A 7,022-nucleotide genomic window follows, 5' to 3' on the forward strand; every position below is an offset into this window, starting at 1 on the left:
ATTTTTAAAAGTCTGGTGTGGGACAACAAGAGGACCAGGAGATGCTGGTTGTCAGGAAAGAAGTTCTTCCTAGATCCCTAGAAGCACGAGGCACAGCATGCTGTGCAGGGCTGCCTGGGGCAGCACCAGGTCAGTCAGAAGGCAGAAGGAGCAAGGGGAAAACGTGGGCAAGAGCCTGTACTGTGGTTTCCATAGAAAAGGCAGGAGAGTAAGCAGACTTAGGATTGGTTAGTTTGAATAATTTAAATGGGCTTTGAGGCATAGTGGCTTGGGATGTGAGAGCCCAGTTAAGGAGATGGTTTTAGATTGGTTTGCATTTGAAGAGCAAGCTCTTGGGCACGTGTTCGGTGGGTATCTCTAGGAATTGGCTAGCCCTGGAGGGGCAGTCCCTTCCAGGGTCAGCAAGGCCCTGAAGTGTCAAAATATCAGAAGAAAAAGGCATGCTTAATACAGTGATGAACTGTAAAAATCATGGAGAAGATTAAGAACAGCCACATGCATAGCAAGATACTTCAAACCAATACAGAAAAAAGTCAGTGTCAAATAAATAACTTTTAATCAGTTCTCATCCGCTAATACTCTTTATTGCTAAATCTCTTCTAAAATGATTGGAAATGAGGAAGGAAGATGACATCCATGAAGGAAATTAGAGGAGACAAGAGAAGGAGAAGAGAAAACTGGATTAGAGGTGTGAATGCCTCTTTGGAAGACAGAAAGAGGAGAGAGGAGGTGCTGCTAATGTAGATGATAAAAGGAAGTTGCCACTTACAGGCCACACATGAGAGGGCCAAGGGGAAGCAAGACCCAGGGCACCCCAGGACCTGGGGACCAGGCATTCGTGTGGATCGGGAAAGAGGAGCTGGAAGAGGGACTTGCTTAGAGTCTGCATCAGGGCTGGTGGGGCCCCTGCTGCACATCACAGGGCCAGACAGCTACCCTTGCCTCGACTTTCCCTCCCTGATGATTTGCTCTCTGGAGAAATTGACATGGCAAGGCTACTTACTCAGGCAAGGAGACAACCCGCAAAACAGAGACCAAAGTGAGAGTCAGTAAATGGACTTGAAATCACCTAGCTCCTCCACCTGCCTCCTGAACTCCAGGGACCAGACATGACTCTCCTGGGTGGGAGAGGTGAGCATAGACATCCTAGGCAAATGCCTTCAGTTCCTGGCACTGCGGGCCACCCAGTGAAACTCCCACTTGTTGCTATTATGCCTCAGAGAAGTCTGCTAACTAATGGGCTTTGCCTGTGCACACAGAACTGTCAGTTACATATTTTAGCTGCCTTATATTGAATAAGAATGGATAGCCAAGAAGTAAACATTTAAGACAAGTCTCCAGTATAAAAGAGACCAAACCTAGAAAACAGGGTGGGGAGGGAGTGGGAATGTAGGGAAAGGAGAGATGCCATAGAATGTAGAAGACAATGTCAGAAACCACTGTTGGACTGTGACTGCAATGGGGCATGGGGGGACTTGATCATATGGGTGAATGTAGTAACCACAGTGTTTTTCATGTGAAACCTTCATACAAGTGTATATCAATGATAACCTAAATAAAAAACAAACAAGCAAGAAAAAAAACCCTGTAATTTATGGCCTCAGAGATGTAAGATGTGATCTTACATTATGGCATAAAAATAAGAAGGCATAAAAGAGGGACTTTCAGAGAACTGAAAGAGTAATTAAATGTTAAAATTAAGGTAGCTGAATGAAAACTTTCAAATAAGATTAAAAGGTAAAGGGTAAAGTTTAGAAAATTACATAGGAATTAGAAGGAAAATAAGAATGAAAGAAAGTTTAAGTGAAGAAAACAATGCAAAAAATGCAACATCTGACTAATTGAAGTCAAAAGAAGTGAGAAGAGAGAAAATGGAGAAGAATGAACTTCAATAAAAATGTACAAGAAAATTTCCAAGAACTTAATAAAACATGTGTTTTCATACTGACAGGGTCCTTTGAAAGCCCCACATGATAAACATGAAAGGCACCATAATAAACAAAATGATTGCAAAATTTCAGCAAAGCATGCATGTTGCAAACTTCCAAAGAGAAAAAAAACACAGTAGGTTGTATGTAAGAGATTAGGAAATGGAATGACATTAAATCCTCTGAAATCTAGATGACAGTGAAACAATGCCTTTAAAATTCTGAGAGAAAAAATATTCAACTTAGGAAGTTTCAGCCAGATCAACTATCACTCAAGTATGAAGGTAGAATAAAGGAATTTCCATGCAACTAAGAGTCACATTAAATTTAGTTCTCCTGCCCCCTTTCTTAAAATGCTACAGAAAAATGTCCTCTTTCAATAGAGAGTAAAATTAAAAAGGAAGGAAGGCAGGGAGAAAAGGAGGAGGGAAGAATGGAGGGAGAGAGGGAGGGACATGGGATCCAGGAAACAGGGTAATCAACACAGACGGGCAAGATGGGGAAGAGCAGGGCGACAGCCTCTCAGTGGCTGGGAGATCCGCAGGCCTGGATCAGGCAGGAGAGGTTTCAGGGGGAAAATACAACTGACATATTAACTGATGGATTATTGTCCTCATAAAGCATCCCTTAGAAATATTCATTAATATGTGAACAGAGAAACTAAGGAAATGGAATAAAAATGAGGACAACTGTTGACTTCAGAAAAAAACAAATGTTTACCCACAGGAAAAGTTATATTAAGTACATTACTCAAACTGTATTTACATGGTCACAGTTATATGGGTAGCACCATTATTTATTTGGCTCTATGTTTTGTATAATTTAGAATCTCATTCATTCAATCAACAGTTATTGAGCATTTACTCTATGAAGGTATAAAGCGAGGAATAGGGAATGCACACATGAAAAAGAAATGGTCCCTCCCTTTCCTGCCTCCAACTTAGAGCTCAAAGTCTAAAAGGAGAGATGGACACATGTAAAAAAAAAAAAAATTGTAACCCACAAGGGCTATAAGAGTAAGGTGCAGTGTTGGGCAAAAAAGAGAGGCCCCCTGTGTCTGGCAGGGCCAGCAGCAGCCGTCAGAGTGGCAGAGGACTCTAACTGATCCTTGTACTGATGAGCTTGAGCTTCTAAGAAAAAAAATTCAGAATTTTTGCATTTCCCAGAGCAGATTTCCATTAGAAATAAGGAAAAATTTTTTAAATGTGTAAGGAAGATGGCTGATGAGCAATATCCGGAGGGTATCGGTTGGTGAAATGGGCTGTCAGTTGTAATTGGCAGTCAGGGTTGCAGTACAAAATGGAGAGCTCAGCAAACTCCAGCTTGGAAGGCAGGGTAAGAACCCAGATAAGAACCTTGGGAGTGACGCTAGGGAATGCCTGCAAAGAATAGTGGAAAACATTAATCCTGTGGCAGGGAGGAAATCTTCCTGTAATATACCTCAGCAGTTCATAGTTTGTACTTTGAGCTTTCTGCATGTTATGGTACACTCAATCTAGCTTTATATACAGGGCCAGGGAAAGGTTCACAGTGAAGCTGAAGATAAAATGGGTAAAACAGTGAAATAACTCTGTGGCAGACTGCTCCTTAGTATAGTGTAGGGGTCAGGAATGAAATATTAATCTACATGGTCTGATTAAAGGACAGGAGTGTGTTTAGAGAGCATAGGTTTACCTCCAATCACTCTCGAGATCTTTATATGATGAGCATAAAAAGATTTTGAAGAATACAAAAAGCTCTAAGAGAAAATAACTTACGTGAAGAGGAGGTGACAGGAATAAAATCTGAGAAGTTGAAAAGCAGTCAGTGGTGAGGGGTAAGTGAAAATTAGTCCCAGAAGCCCCTCAATGCTCCAGCAATGAGGTAAGGGGGTGAAAGGAAGAGACTTGGCTGAAAGTCAGTTTCAGAAGCAGTGAGCTCCCCAAATCTCCTCCTCAACCATACACAACTATCGGTAAGAATCTTTCCCCCTGGAGGTTTATTCCCTGGAAAGAGTGAAATAGGTATGATTAAGGATGAGAATACCATATTGAACCCAGGCAGATTACATCAAGATTTTTGTTCTGAATGTTGAGATTTCCAGAAATCTCCTTGTTCTGAGATCAATGGCTGCAAGGCTTACCCACACTAGGCAGCAGATACATGATCCTTTTCTAATTTGCTCAACCCACAGAGAAAGAAACTGACATGAGATGACTCTTAACAGGCAAGTCCACTAAAAACAAGCCCCACTCATGGGCACAGTTTCTGATCAGCTTCTTAGTGTCCCTCCCTTAAATGTAGACAGTCAGGTAGAGATCAACAGGTAGCTGAGAAGAACAAGTGGAGGTATTAATTAATCTTGCATTGGAGAGGAACTTACCTCCTACTGAAACTGGTATGAAAGAGAAAAAGATGTGTTCAGAAGAAACAGAGGAAGCAGAAAGATGAAGAAACTTAGCCTCAGTTCTCTCTCTGAAGTAGGAGGTGTAATCATTTGAAGAGGGCAGAAGTTAACAGTACTAGAACAGGTGTTGGGAACGACTGTGGACACTGAAACAGAAGATCCTTACAGACAACCACGGCGCCGTGGGCCTAGCTGAGGAGCTGGCTGAGCTTTGAGTCTGCAATGACTTCAGTCCCTCCTCGTTTGTAATTTTCCTACAAAGTATAGGAGGTAAGGAGTTGTATAGACTAATGCCTGAGTGGGATGTTTCAAGAAAGGTGTGGGAGAAGACTGAGTAGGCAGGGGAGTGGAAAGAAAGGAGAGATTGCTGTGATTAGAGACAGAGTAATAGGTTGAGTCAAATAATGAGCAAGCAAGCAAGGGAAGGTGTGAGTGGTTGGTAGACTGAGGAAGACACAAAGGGCAAGGGGCCAATAGCAGGGCTCAGAGAGCGGGGAACTCTAGCTCACGTTCGCTGGGTGATGGCAGAATGGTTTCCTGTCTCCTCTGCTACCCAGGAGTGAGACACATGTCAATTTTTTTTCCCCTTCTTTAAACTTTCTCTGCTTTCCTCAAGTCAAAATTCCTTTTTCTTTAATTTCTTGGAGTCTTGCAGTTTGCAATACATAAATAACATCTGATATTATGTCCACTTCTTTAGTGTTCCATGCTATATTCCATTTATCATTTAATAATGTTTATTCAAATACCTCTCAAAACATTTTCCTTCCCTCTAATTTATCAACTCTTGAGTATTGTGGGCATGGGGGTCAGTTGTCTTATTGAACTCCCGAGTTGTTTATTTGATTATAGCATTTTATTTGATTTCCAATTGCCATGTTGTCTCAGTAAGTCTGAAAAAAAAAAAAAGACTGGGACAGTTGCTGGCACCACGCAGGACCTATCTGAGGTCACCATCCCTACATGATGTGTGATTACATCTACCCTTTTGAGGGCAGGGTAGGTGAGGTAGGCTGGATAATGACTCCCCTCAGTGCCTCTATCCGAATCCCTGGAACCCATGCTTGTTACCCAATGTGGTGTATTCATTTCCTAGGGCTGCTCAAGAGATTACCATAAACTGGTGGCTTAAAACACTGAAATTTATTCTTTCACAGTGCTGGAGGCCAGAGGTTGGCAGTCAAGGTACTGGCAGTACTGTACCCTCCTGAAAGCTCTAGAAGAGTGGACTTCCTCGCTTCCTGCAGCTTTTGGTGGATCGTGATGCTCTTGGCTTTGGGCAACATAACTCCAACCTCTGCCTCCGTCTTCACGTGGCCTCCTTCCCCATGCATCCTTTTCTGTCTCTTATAAGGACACTCTCATTGGAGTTAGTGTTCACCCAAGTCCAGTATGATCTCTTCTCAATCATTACCTCCATTACCACTGCAAAGACCCTATTTCTGAATAAAGTCATATCCTAAGGTTCCAGAGGGACAAGAATTTTTTCTGGGACATTACTCAACTCACTACATAGGGCAAAGTCTTTGCAGATGTGATTAACTTAAGGATCCTGAGACTGGGAGACTACCCTTCCTTATCCCGGTGGGCCCTAATGCCAACACAAGCATCCTTTCAAAAGAGAGTCTGAGAGAGATTATAGACACAGAAGAGGAGAAGGTGATGAGGCAACAGAGGCAGAGACTGGAATGGTGTAGCCACAGGCGGAGGAATGCTGACCCTGGAAGACGCAAGGAACGGATTCTCCCCCAGCATTTTCTGAGGGAGTGCAGACCTGCTAACACTTTGATTTTTGGCCCAGTGAACCTGCATTTGGACTTCTGGCCTTCAGAACTGTGAGAGAATACATTTCTGTTGTTTTAAGCTACCAAGTTTGTGGAAATGTATTATAGTAGCCCTACAAGACTGATACAGTAGCTAACTATTAAAGTTCTCTCCCTCACGCATGTACTCTGTCTTTCCAGTACACACATGCATACAAGCAAGTTCAAGTATGTACACAAACATTAGTTCTCTCTAGAGCAAACATTTTTTCTCACAAATGGTTCAGTTTAAAACTCTAAGAGAGGAGAAAAAAGAAATGTTTTCCTAACTATGTTCTTGTCAAGTGAATCCTTTTCTACCCAATTGACTACATGATGGGTGTCATTAAAACTTGGGGTAAGTCCTTTCTCCTCTCACTCCACATTCTCCCCTAGAGGAGCTTATCTCAGCTTTGATTACCACATGGATAGCAAGGGTTCCCAATTGGATATACCTGGCTGAGACCTTTTCTCTGAGCTGTAGACTGATAGACTTAACTATCAACTTGACATTCTCTTAATGGACTTCTTTAAAACACTTTAAACTTTATGTGTCCCTGACTGAAGTCCTAATTTTCCCTCCTGTCTAATCACTCCTGAACCTGGTCCATTTCTAGCATCTTCTATCTCAGTGGGTGGCATAGTCATTCAATCAGTTATGTAAGACTTGACTCCCAACTCCCCTACCTTTCGATATCCAAACTATGTACCTACCCAAACTATCATCCTGTTGTAAACCACTCAGCCAGTTCTGTAGGGAGGTTTCAGGTTTTATTCCTGACAATTATCCTGAAGTCTGGTTCTCCAGGCTTCCCAGCAATTTTGAGACTTCTGAATATGTTTGAATAAACTCCCTTTCTGCTTAATCAGTCATAGTCATAAACTCTTGATTACAACTAGGAACCC

The sequence above is a fragment of the Manis pentadactyla genome, chromosome 7 (genome assembly GCF_030020395.1).
Source record: "Manis pentadactyla isolate mManPen7 chromosome 7, mManPen7.hap1, whole genome shotgun sequence".
NCBI classification, from domain to species: domain Eukaryota; kingdom Metazoa; phylum Chordata; class Mammalia; order Pholidota; family Manidae; genus Manis; species Manis pentadactyla.